The sequence below is a fragment of the Pseudopipra pipra genome, chromosome 1 (assembly GCF_036250125.1).
Source record: "Pseudopipra pipra isolate bDixPip1 chromosome 1, bDixPip1.hap1, whole genome shotgun sequence".
Classification (NCBI taxonomy): domain Eukaryota; kingdom Metazoa; phylum Chordata; class Aves; order Passeriformes; family Pipridae; genus Pseudopipra; species Pseudopipra pipra.
In genome coordinates, this window is record NC_087549.1 from 56,256,563 (window position 1) to 56,269,115 (window position 12,553).

The 12,553-nt window shown below is 34.7% G+C and overlaps 1 protein-coding gene across 4 annotated transcripts in view; it reads left to right on the plus strand.

Moving 5' to 3' along the window:
* The window catches only part of LOC135415629 (peptide chain release factor 2-like), a 44,459-nt gene that overhangs the window by 14,406 nt on the left and 17,500 nt on the right, over nucleotides 1-12,553 (plus strand). For 2 of the 4 annotated variants that reach the window (XM_064657586.1, XM_064657606.1), the window contains 2 exons: nucleotides 6,378-6,475; nucleotides 6,920-10,049. The exons of 1 other annotated variant lie outside the window; for it this stretch is intronic. The gene's annotated coding sequence lies outside the window, so the exon portion shown is untranslated. Of the gene's footprint in view, nucleotides 1-6,377; nucleotides 6,509-6,919; nucleotides 10,050-12,553 lie in introns of those variants that run through there. One more of the 4 variants, XM_064657596.1, reaches the window with a different exon arrangement.

A 12,553-nucleotide genomic window follows, 5' to 3' on the forward strand; every position in this document is an offset into this window, starting at 1 on the left:
ACTTCCGGGGGATTAATGACCAGCTGGGAGAGTTCATGACCCGAGTCTTTTCCGCAAGTAATTTTTTCCATCTATTTATTTATTTTCTAATAAATGATCCCGAGTCAAGGTCATTACTGATAAGTCACCTGTATAAAAATGAATTGTAATAACAACCACCCCCACCTTGTTTTGTTTATATTACTATGGAAAATTTATCCAAAGCAAAATATATACTCTATCCATGCTACTTCTTCTGATAGTAAATATTTAAAATGATAAGAAAGCAATTACATAGATATATTTTTTAAACTCATTTTTATTGTCACATAAAGAAGAAGACAACATAACTTTTTTCTTCCTGCTCATTCTGAGAATGAGTGAAAAAAAATCAAAATCTCGTCTTGCACTTTTTGCAGTAAACTATCTTGTCTTTTTTTATATGTAGTAATGATTCAAGGAGCTAAAATTCACAAACTGATTAACAAAATTAAGTCACATGTGAAAACAAACAAGCAAAAATCCATCAATAGATCTTTCCAAATTATTTTTTCTTCCATTTGGCTATTCTGCAAATGAATCCTGTGATATGAAAATCAGTTATGATTTTCTTGATTGAATGAATGAATATCAACCTGCAGCCTTTACTCAGAGCTCTGGGGTCACAAAGTCCACTATCAGGAAGTTATATGAAAAGGAGACGAAGGCAAAGCAGCATGCATCATCTAAAAATTGCCAATCTGTCAGAGAGATGACTCCTCACACCTAGCGACCTTGTCAATTTGTAATTTCGGCTCCTTTCTTAGGTCAAAAGCTAACATGATTCTTTTTCCAAAATTTCAGTTCCTATAGTCATCACAAACTTTTATTGAAATCATTTATTTTTTTGATCCTACTTGATGATGAGTAGGATCGAGAGACTTGATGTTTCCTTGATAAATGGAAGCAGCAGTATGTTTTGGGGAGTTTTATCATGCTAATAGCACAGAGACTAAATTTATTTCTAGATATAAACCTCAATATTACATTGCATCGTAGGAATACCATTTCAAAATGTTTTGATGTTTTTCTGCCTTTTTTTTTTAATTTAATTTTTAGCTCACATAATTCCTAATTATTACATGGAGCTTTACATTCTCACTTTGCAGAGACTGTACTAACTTCCCATTAATTTCTGGAGGTAACTCTATGAAGTTGTTTTCCTCTGTAGTTATATGTGACTCAGGACCTGTGTTTCCTCTTTCTGCTGTGTTTTTGAGGCTATGTCTGCATCATGATAGCAGGGGTTTCTGAGCCTTCCTGTGCTAGCTGCAAAAGTGGAAGCTTGGAGTAGGAAGGTGATGGGATTTGTAAGACACCATTTATTTTGCTAGGCATAGGACCATGCCAACAAAACTTTCTCAACTTTCACAACTAAGCTGTCTGTCTGACCCTGTGGTGGTCATGATTTGAGAACGCCTGCACTGGGTACATGTTCCCTTATGCAGACTTGGCGATGGCCATTCCTGTTAGGTAAGAAGATTCGATGATATGTAGATTTACATGTAGATGCTGCTAATAACAATGGGCTCAAAAATGTCCAGATACTTAACATGTGATTAAGTATTGTTTAATAATTTACTAATATTTTAATAATTGATCAGAGCAGATGATTTCAGCAAAAAGAATAATATGTGAACCACAGTGGAAAGGGGATAATGTTTCTTGACTGTAGCCGGTGTTAGGGTCTATGACAGTGCTTAAATGTGTGCTTATTTTCTTTATTTGTTTTCTTTTGTGTTTCTTAAAAGGCTTTCCAAGAATACAAAATCGGCCTCCTTCTGAAGCTGAAACATTTTCCATCTGAAAATGTTTTAAAAATGAGTTGACAGAGCTCAGATCACCTCAAAGGCTGATCTATTTTGACTTCAGAGAGACGCTAGTAATGGAGCTTGAAATTCAAACACTGCATTAAAATATTGTGGAGAGTCTCCTACCTTTGCTAGGTTTTCTTCATCTCTGTTTTACACAGAACCTTTCTCTGCTATGATTCCAAGTCTCTTTGCAGACAAGGCTTTGTTTCTGTAAGCTGCTATTATAGTCTGACAAGCTAAGGGAAGCTGTCAGATATTTTACTTTGATGTCATCCAGATCCAAACAGAGAAGCCTTCGGTTCAAACATATCATTATCATTTCCTTGCTGCCCTTTGTCAGTGATCAGTACATATACTAGTGGAACTGCACAAACAGAATTTCTTCTAATTCTCTCTGTTTGTTTGGGGTATTTTTAATTTCCTTTATCCCGTAATAGATGTTTCAGTGACAAAATCGTTGCATTATTTTGCATATTGGGCCTAATGATGAATCTTCTAAGAGTCAAATATTACTATGTTAATAATTTTCTCAGACTTGCAAGAGTTTTTAGAATATATTTGCAGAAGTTGTATATTCAACCACGTTTAGTTTCTGGGCTGAAGACAAGACACATTTCCTTCTAATTGCTCAGTGCTTTCTGTTTAGTTTTTATCTTGTGTCTATATATTTATGACTTCTGGTTGTATGCTGAATCCAGATTTGGCACGGAATTGTATTTAGTGTCTTCTTCTGATATTTTCATGTACATATGTATTTCAATATATCTTTGTTATTTAACCATTCCCATTACATTTTAATTCTTTCCACAAAACTCTTCTTAAAAATAAAATTAACAGAAACAACAATCAGCACTGATAATTTTTCAAATTATTTTCAAATAAAAGTGTTAGATTGAAGCAATGGAATTTTTCATCCCACTGCTTTGTGTCTTAGGTGCTTTTCTGAAATATACATCTACACTAGATTAAAAAAAAAAAACAACAACAAAACAACAACCAACCAACCAAATAAAAACCCTCAGAAAACAGGTTGAAAGACTGTTACTTTAGATTTGTAGTTGAAGACAGAGTCAAGAAATGCAGTTTGATGTTTGCTTCTGCAATCTCCATTCAGTCTATATCTGAATCCCATCTTAGATACTCTACTGATTCATGGGTTCCAATAAAAAAGTATCCTACACAATGATGTCAATGGAAAGTGCATACTGTACTTCTACAGAGAGGTGTATTCAGTCAGTGTAAACAATATGAAGTAAAATATTTTTTAATTTCAAGTACTTTTTTTGCAGCCTGAGTTACAGCAATCCAAGTGTTGAATCATAAGCTGACATAAAGCCATAGGAATCTTCCCCATCTGTCTTTTCCCCACAGAAGGGAAAATCTCTGTTAAGGAAGAAGTACTGTACAAAGAGTCAAATGGCCTGTTCTCCATCTGCTAATAACCCTCCCCAGAGACAGAGGTTACTACTGCTTTCATCGCACTGGAAGGAACAGTGAAGGAAACTCTGACCTAACAAATCCCTCTGAGTCACTCAGAGCAGCTCACTGCAGCTTCTGCAGTGAACTAAGGGAGTTGTGGCACTTACAAAACACTTGGCTGTTCCTGAAGCTGGGAGCCAAATCTGATGTAAATAATATCCTCTGGCATGAATATTATTCAATTTATTAGTTTCTAAGAAAACAAAAATATGAGCAGAAAAATCTCTATCATATCCTATAAGAATAAGCTCTTAGGTGTATAGCACAGGCTTTTATCATATAAGATACATGACTAACTACATTAGTTGACATCCAGATACTGTCACAGGAGGAAGGGATTCTGCTTAAGCCACAGGCATTGAGCTTCTTTCACATCATTGTTCCATATCTCCTGGCTCTTCCTAGGATGACATGTGCTGCTGCAGCTTTATTGGTTGACCAGATAGTCCTGTCAAAAGTAGATATGCTTCTTCATTAAATATTTTCATATCTACCAGAATGTCTGTGATAAATACATGTTAGAGAAAGGCCATAACACATTTCAACCATTCACATCACAACAAAAAGCCAAGCAGAACATCTTCAGGTGAAAAAAATCCCATTTGGTTTTGGTTGGGATAGAATTAATTTTCTTATTATAGTAACTGGTACAGTGCTATGTTTTGGATTCAGTATGAGAATAATGTCAATAACACACTGATGTTTTGTTTGTTACTAAGTGGGGCTTACACTAGATCAAGGACTTTTCAGTGTCTCATGCTCTGTCAGTGAAAAGGTGTACCAGCCATAAGAGTGCATGGCCAGGACAACTGACCCAAACTGGCCAATGGGATATTCCACACCACAGACTGTCATGCCCAGTGTATAAAAGGGATAGAGCTGGCCAAGAGCCACTGATTGCTGCTCAGGGACAGAGTGGGCTTTGGTCGGTGGGTGGTAAGCAACTGTACTGTGTATCACTTGTTTTTATTTCTTTATTTTTTAACTTAAGTTTTATTTCTCTCTTTTTGTTATCTCAATTTTAAGTACAACTATTTCTAGTAGTAGGAGTAGTATTAGTATTGTATCTTACTTTATTTAAATTATTCAAATGTTCTTATCTCCAGCCATGGGTTTTACCTTTTTCTTATTCTGCTCCCACCAGCAAGGGGAGAGTGAGTGCATGTCTGTATGGTACTTAGTTGCTGACTGGGGTTAAACCATGACATAGGGAAACTCCATATTGCATTGAATCCAACAGATACACAGAATTTCTCGTAAGATGGCTTTAGATAATATTTTTATAACCAAAAGGGTTTCTTGCTAACCAAAGGAGTTGTCTGTATCTTCCTTTATCAATTATGATGTAAGCACTACAAAACCAGTATTTTCTTGTTTGCCCATAAAGAAATGTCTTGTCAAAGGTTTTCACTAGATTATTATTTTAGAGATAACAATGAAGAGTCATTCGTTTCCTGGTAGAAAAACTGGCATAAAAAATTGCCTCTAGATCCCATTGGTGCTAGGTTTTTTTAATGCATCGGGGTAAATAAAACAGTAAGATTAAAAGTGTTACAATATAACAGTTCCAAATGAGAATGCCATAAAAGCCTTTAGCCTACAGTTTACTATCAGTGAATATCTCTAAACTGTGATATGAACCAAAGTTCCTCATTAGAAAGCTGAAGACATACACCTTGGCTTTTGAAAGGCATCAGCTGTTTGTCTGGGAAAGAAGAGCTCTGACTCTGAAGTGGTAGTGCATAATGCGAAAAAAATATGAAAAACATCCACATGAAGAAAGAGAAAATCTGCCTTCTCTATGTTTATCTAATGTTTATGCATTTTCCAAAAATATTTACATTAAGAAATACTGTGAATGACAAGTCCTGCAAGATACAATTAAACAATATAAAAAGATCATATGTGCAAAATGGAAAAATATACCTAGCTGCAGACAGCTACAGTGGTAGAAAACATTTCAGCTGGCAGTGGCTGATGCCAAAAAATCTGAACTTGCATGTTAACTAAAATTTCAAGATTTTATATGTTTCTGTGGTGGTTCATTTTTTTTAAAAAAGAATGTTATTTTAACAGATGTGCACAATCACTTGTTTTCCCCTTATTGTTGAAAGATGGAAATTGAGATTTGTAGTAGCTCCTTCTCTCAGATCACTTCAAATCACAAATTCCTTAGAGTGTGGAGAGACTATATGAAATACACAGAGCCCAGACAATGCTGTCAGTTAATTCTGGGAAGCAGCCAAATCTTTGACGTTGGTTCTGCATTAATAGAACTCTGCACTGTGTTGAACATATGCTTCTCAACAGGCAGTATAGTACTGTTTACAGCAAAGACATGGTGCAATTATTTGCAGAACTTTACTTTTGCCCAGAAGAAAACACATGATCTTTCCGTTGATAGCCAAAAGAATTCTGAGGTTCCAGTACTTTGAAAATCAAGCTGTTAAACATTCCTAGTACAGGGCAGAATCGTACAGATTTAGAATCTTAATTTTAGGTACACATTAAAACATCCTAACTTCCTTTATTTGTCCCAGTTCCTGAAGGTTTTCAAATGCTTTCTAGAAACTGGAATACCAAGTTTCTGAAAGGCCCTACCAGCATATTGTAAGGTCTAAATAACTCAAACCCCATTAAGCCCTTTAAAATATATTAAATACACAGAAGCACAAATCTAAGTGAAATTTATAGTTTAATCTATAAAGTAAGTTTAATTCATCTTAACAAGCAAAATACTGACAATTCTAACTGGCTGCTGTTATGAAATCCATATCCCCAAAGTAGACACCTCACTTCCTAGATATTACATATGAATATTAGTATGACTTTTCTCCTCTGCATTCTCTTTCAAAGACTTTTGTTTTTGTTGTTGCAGGTTTGTTTTTGTTTGTTTGCTTGTTTGTAATTATTTTTAATTAATATTCCCATTACAACCTCTGATAGCTGTACCTGCCTTAGAAAAAACTGCAGATATTAAAATACATCACAACACATAGCCTGCTGTGTACAATCTCTGTAGTGAAGGATTTGGCTTAAATGAATTCTTTCTTTTCTTGATGACAGAAGTGCCTCACTTTGTGATGTGTCTGAAGATGCGATGTGTCACTAAGGATTTAGAGACCTCATTTGGATTCTGGAATCTTGACTTCCTTTAGAAATAGGTAGAGAATCCCGCTTTCTTTCAAAATATCGTGGTGAGATGTCTCTTCTTAAAGGATAAAAACATTCAGAATGTTGTAAACACTGACTACTGTTCTTTCCTTTATCTAAAGAAATACAGATCTGTAGTTGTACCCTCTCGTGAGAGTATTCTAATCATTAAATAATGGGCTCTCAAGCCTTTCTGTTCAAGTTTCACTTTCTTTAAGAAAGAAGAGGCAAAAGAATACCTAATTTAATAGTTGAGAAATTTACACTTGAATAGAGAAACCTCAGTTTTGCTTCCTACTCCAATGACTGTTAATAGAGAGGATTCTCAGGTACAAGTATTTCACATTTTTTTACATATAGTAACCAGAATCTTGCACCATCTGCTCTCGATTTTCTGTCTCCTTCCAATGATCAGTTGTAGAGCAATTAACTAAAGCTCCTTTTTTGTCTTTCAGTTTCAACTCACCACATAGCTATGTTCCTGTCCACAAAACGAGTGAAAGCTTCTTTTCATGATAGGCAATGGAGAAGTAGAAAATGACTGACATTCAAGCCAGAATATCATACCCAAATCCCTGATGAGTGGTTACAGAAAGTGATTTCAAACAATCAGCTTGACTGAAAGTTGATATATACTCATGAAAAAGGCTCAACAGCAGCAACCCAAATGCCATTACCACAGTCTTACTGTGCTGAGCTACAGAAAGTGACAACACAGCTTGTATAAAAGGAAATACCAGATGTTTGTGCAATTTGCCCTCCTTTCCCTCTACATTTGTTTTTCTTCTTTTAGTTATAGTTTTGAATCAGAAGTCACATTCTCCACTGATTCTCCAATGCCAGTGCACATTAATTTCTGTATGTCTGAACACAGTGATTGTTACTGGCATAATGTTGATTTCATGTTTCAGAAGTCCAGATGCTTGCAATTTTCCAGATATTTGCAAATTTCTTGAAGTCTATCAGAATATCAAATGCCTTAGATTGTGAAAACATTGTCTCCTCAGTCCTTTGTGTGCAAATAACAGATCAAGCAATACATAAGACAAAAGGTCTAGATCCTGGGACCATTTAAGCATGGGATTAGAGATTGAGTTACTCATCACTTTCAAGAGTGAGGCGATTCTGAATATTCAGGATTTTTGTTACTTCAGAAATCTTCATGTAAAAATATGAACTTTGTTTTCCGAAAGAGTTAGGAGGGTGTCCAACAAGGGTTAAAATAATGAAAATCCAGAGTCAAGAGAAATGGAACCTTCAGTCTAGCCTATGTTCTTTGGGGTCTGAGTCCTTCTATCTTGACACGGAGCAATGTCTAAGTTTATTTACAACTTTAGAAGGTGTTAATATTTTAATTTAATTTCCATTACATTTTCTTATCTATCTGTAGAAATTTCGTTTAAAGCTTTTCTTCTCCTACCAAGTCTAGAATAATGATCACACCATTTAGAAGTTAAAAAGTAATTGCCTAGTTGCATTTTTTTCTTATCTTTCCATTTAAACCATTCTCTATAGTATTTAGGTAGGAAGTATACAGTGATTTAATATGGTTTTTTTAGTTATCTCTCTTTTTAGCTAATCTATCAGTAAATTAGCAGTTGCAAAACTCTAGAGAACCTTCCATCTTTATCAGTTTCAGAATAGTTTCAGCAGGCTCTAGACCTTGGAGAACTGCTGATTACTAGAATCGTATTAAATCCTAAAAAGCTACAGTGGATCCTAGCTATTTGTCCATGTGTACTTCTAAAATTAAAAAATAAATTAGCTTCCAATTTAATTTCCAGGTCCTGGTCTCCAGGCCATTTGACTCCTCAGGTGGCTGAGTCTGTGCACAGACTCTTTTTTTTAGAGTTCCACTTGTCGTAGGAGTAGTCCTGGGAAGAGGTTTGTTTATGGAGAAATCCTGACAGGTATTTTAAACATGATCCCACAATGTATGGCAGCCTACATATGAAGTCATCTTTTAGAACCTTAGCCTATGTGGTGCCTTTCATGCCATGCACCTCCATGCCTTACATCAGGAAAGATATGTAAGTTCATAGGCTTCAAGAGTTTAATATGTTACCCTTGGTAGGGCCATGCATTCTTTCAGATGTTGTGAACTGGCCAAAAAAACCAAAACCAAACAAAACCAAAACAAACAAACAAACAAACCCAACAAAACCAAACTAAAACACCTATTATAGAAACAAGAGCACCACACATTAAGTCCAGACCACAAGCTATGCAATGAGAACATAGCTGCCTCCCCCAGGTAGATGCAGCTGTCAGCTAAGAAATGAGGACATGAGTTGCTTTATACCACCAAGTCTTGAAGACCAGGAATCTCTGTCTGGGGTGATATTTTAGCAGTACTAATGTAGCTTGCTATTCCTAGACATATTCCTATTCCTAGCAGAATTGGTTTGACCCCCTATAATAAATAGGATTATATTCTACAAAATTATTTTCTTTAATTACTTTCACTAAATTACATGGTAGCAATAAAATTATATTGGCTATTTTTTTGTTTGTTTTGGTTTTCAGGATTTATTTTATGAAAATAAATCATAAGATAAGGAAAGTAATCAGTCAGCCTTCATTTTGTTTCTTTCCTCGTGGGAAGGAAGGTACATTTCAATGACAACATTATGTTTTCATGTAATCATGAGTGTTTTCACATTTACGGGTTTTGGTTTTGTTTGTGGTTGTTGGTTTGGGGTTTTTTTGTCAGACCTGAAAGACAATAGAAATGGCATATTAGAAATAAAGAAAAATATATCCATGCTCAATTGCATATAGGCAAGAGAAAAGCTTATGAGTGAGTTATCACATTTAGTCAGGAGATATTTGTGTTTAAAGTCACCTTATGTTTCTTTTTTTCTTAAAAATTATTGTAAAGGACTATTTGCTAACAAACATGCCTTTATTTATCCACACCAAAGCTGCAGAAACAACAAAACCAACAACAATTTTTTTGACTAATACACCGAAATTGAGAACTTCGAAGAACATAGCTCAACTTCCTGCAAATTATTTTTTCTCTGACTGCATTCAACATTTGGTTCACTTGAGACCTTCTTCAGGCTTATATTATTAGAAACATTATTTTTTTTCAATTAAATTGAATGTTTTATCCCAATTTATTCTCTAAATGCTCATACAGTTCTTTTCCATTCATGTCTTTAAAGAGAAGTTCACTTCTTCAGAAATTTGGTTGGTTATGCTGAGTAGATGAGACTCATCTTTCAGTTTTTCCTTTTTTTTTCTTCTTTTTAAGGAAAAGGAGAATACCTGTTCAGTGTATGGATCACTTGCTATGGTTTATTCAGACCTTAGCTTGCTTGCTAGGGCTGCAAGCAATTTTATCTGTCAGCAAATGTATACATGTTGCTGTAATGCACTTACTGTATTAACAGTGTTTCTGTAAGAAATCAGCTGTAATATCCCATTTGATGTTTTCAGTCTGCTTTGCTATTTTATCTGCCTAAACTTGAACTGTGGATTAAAATCTAAAGGAGAAAAAATAAGTGTTGAAACTGATCACATCTAATGCCTAGGCATTTTTTCCCTGAAAATAAGGCAATTAAACACTTCTTCTCACTATTCTTTTTATTCTCTCCATTCTATTAATGGATTTAGGTCAAAAATCTCAATATGATGTGTGAATGCTCATATTTTCTAACAGTAGCTTTTTTCTTCTCTCCCTCCAGCATGAGAAGCCTCTTCCATAGAAAGTTTTGAAAATTTTTGCAAATATATTTAATTACTTTCAAAAAAGCCACATGCACGTGTTTCTTATTTAATGGATAATTTTCCTCCGGGCATTAAAGTATTTACTTTTTCCACTCACCCAAATTGAGGTGAGCAACCAAAAAAGCAGAATCCAAACAAACAAACAAAAGAACCCTACCAGGCAGAAATGCATTAGGTCAAATGGAAGAACAATAGTTCTCAAGAGATGTTTCATTGACATTTACTCTTGAAGTGAGGGTTGAAAATTTTAAGGGGAAAGAATCCCTAGGTCAGTCTATTCATTAGGGAAATGTGTTTCTATTCTTAAAATGCTAAATATATGTTCAAAATACCCAACTAAAAAAAAAAAGAAAAAACCCCCCAACTTATTCTAACTCTATGTGGTTCTTCAGAAATATGCTGCTGATGCCTTAGGCCTTATGTGTTCGGTATTTTAAAACCTATTTGCAAAATCCAGCCTCCTGGCATTTGTTCAGACCACGTTAATTATGTCTATTGACATTTAGATGAGAGATTAGGAGAGTAAAATTCTGCACTGCTCTTTGTGCACCACCTTTTATTTTTAACTGGTTCCTTGAGTATTATTGAATAGGACAGTCTGTCACAGATTTGTACTGTTCAGTAAGTAATGTATCTCAGCTTCACATTCTTTGCTGAAATATAAATAATACATCAAAAAAGGATTTTTTTTTTGTTGCCGTTTAGTCTTTTGATCCTTCCTAGTCAAAGACTAATATTAAAGAACATTTCACTTGGCCGTGTTAGTAAGATTAAAATAAAAAAGAAAGAATACACAAAATAAGAAAATGGGGGGGGGTAAGAATTGGAAAACAGAAAACTTGAAAAACAATACTTCTACTAGCATATTAAGCACAGTTCAAAATAACCAGCTGATCCTCCCAGCCACCAGATGGGTCCAACCAGCTCCATTTCAATTATCGGAGGTTCTCTATGGAACCCAGTAAGTACGATAGAAATCTTGTCTTGTTTCCCCTTCCTTATTTTCTTTGAGCATAAGCTACACGCAAACTAAGTTTGAAAGCCTCTTCATTGGACAAAACTGTACGTTTGAGCAGTAAGATATTTTCAGTCTTTTAAGATTATTCTTATTTATACATTCGGATGTACTTAAAAAAAAATATAAAATACATATGATATTCACTTGTCTTCCCCTCCTCTTCCCCCAAATTCACAAAAGCTTCATCAGACCTTTAGTGGTGCTTTGTAGGATTTAAGGGTCTGTTCATGAGCCATCATTAAAGAACCATTCCTACCTGGAACATTCTAATTAAAGTTTATTCAATTGTTTGTGCCTGCCAGAAAGCCCCAGTTATGACAAGAAGGTGAAAATGAAATCCAGATGAAGTAAAAAGAACAATTGGTTAAGATTCAAAAAGTGTTACATTCATATTTTAGGAAGTTACAATAGATAGTATAATGGAAAATCTCTGTATGTCAGCATTAATCTAATATTTCTTGGGAACCTTTGGAATATTCATAGGCTTTTCATCCTTTGGATGTTTTTCTTCTTATAGCATGTAAGTGTGATTAGAAAGAAACAGAAGTACTGAAAATCAGAGTCAGCTTCATCATGGTGTGCTGGCCAAAGTTCTTCGGAGCAAAGAATATAGAGAAATGAGAGTAGAAAAGAAAATCTGTTCTATTTAGAAATCCAGAAAAGGACTTTGGAGGCTGTGTGGGTTTAAATAGATTCTCTTATTGTAGCTTTTTGGTGAGGAAGTGAGGTGCATTTTGGGGAGTGAAATAAGAAAATTGAGTGGACAGTGGAAAAGACTAAATAGGCTCAAAGATCTGCAAGTATAGGGTTAGCACATTTTATGCAAGAAATAGTCCAAGCCAATCTAAGTTCATTTTTGTAATCTGTAGTATATGTCATAATTGTATATGTAGTAAATCTTATAAGAGAAGTTATACTGCAGGTTAAATGATTAAAGATCCTTGAAAAGCACAAAAGCAACAGACAAGAAAGAAGGATTGAACAGTAATATCACAACCCAAGATAAAGGTTCAAGAAAATGTCATATTTTTCTTATAGAATGTTCTTTTCCTATTGGAAATTGCTTAATCATAAATTTTTGTTTTTAAAGGAAAGACAAATTTTTTATATTTTCATTCAAGCTCAGCCCATCAATAAATATGTTGTTGAACAAAGGAGTAAAGATGCTCAATTATGGTTTAATAGTTGTAGTACTTTTGTAGTCAAGTTTAAACCCAAGTATTTCTCCTTGCTTGTTGGACTGCAGCAGACAAGAATGGAATTCTTTTTAAGAGCTGGAAAATCAATCTGTAAAAAAACCTTGAGAATATTTTGGCAGAACACACTGAAAAGAGAA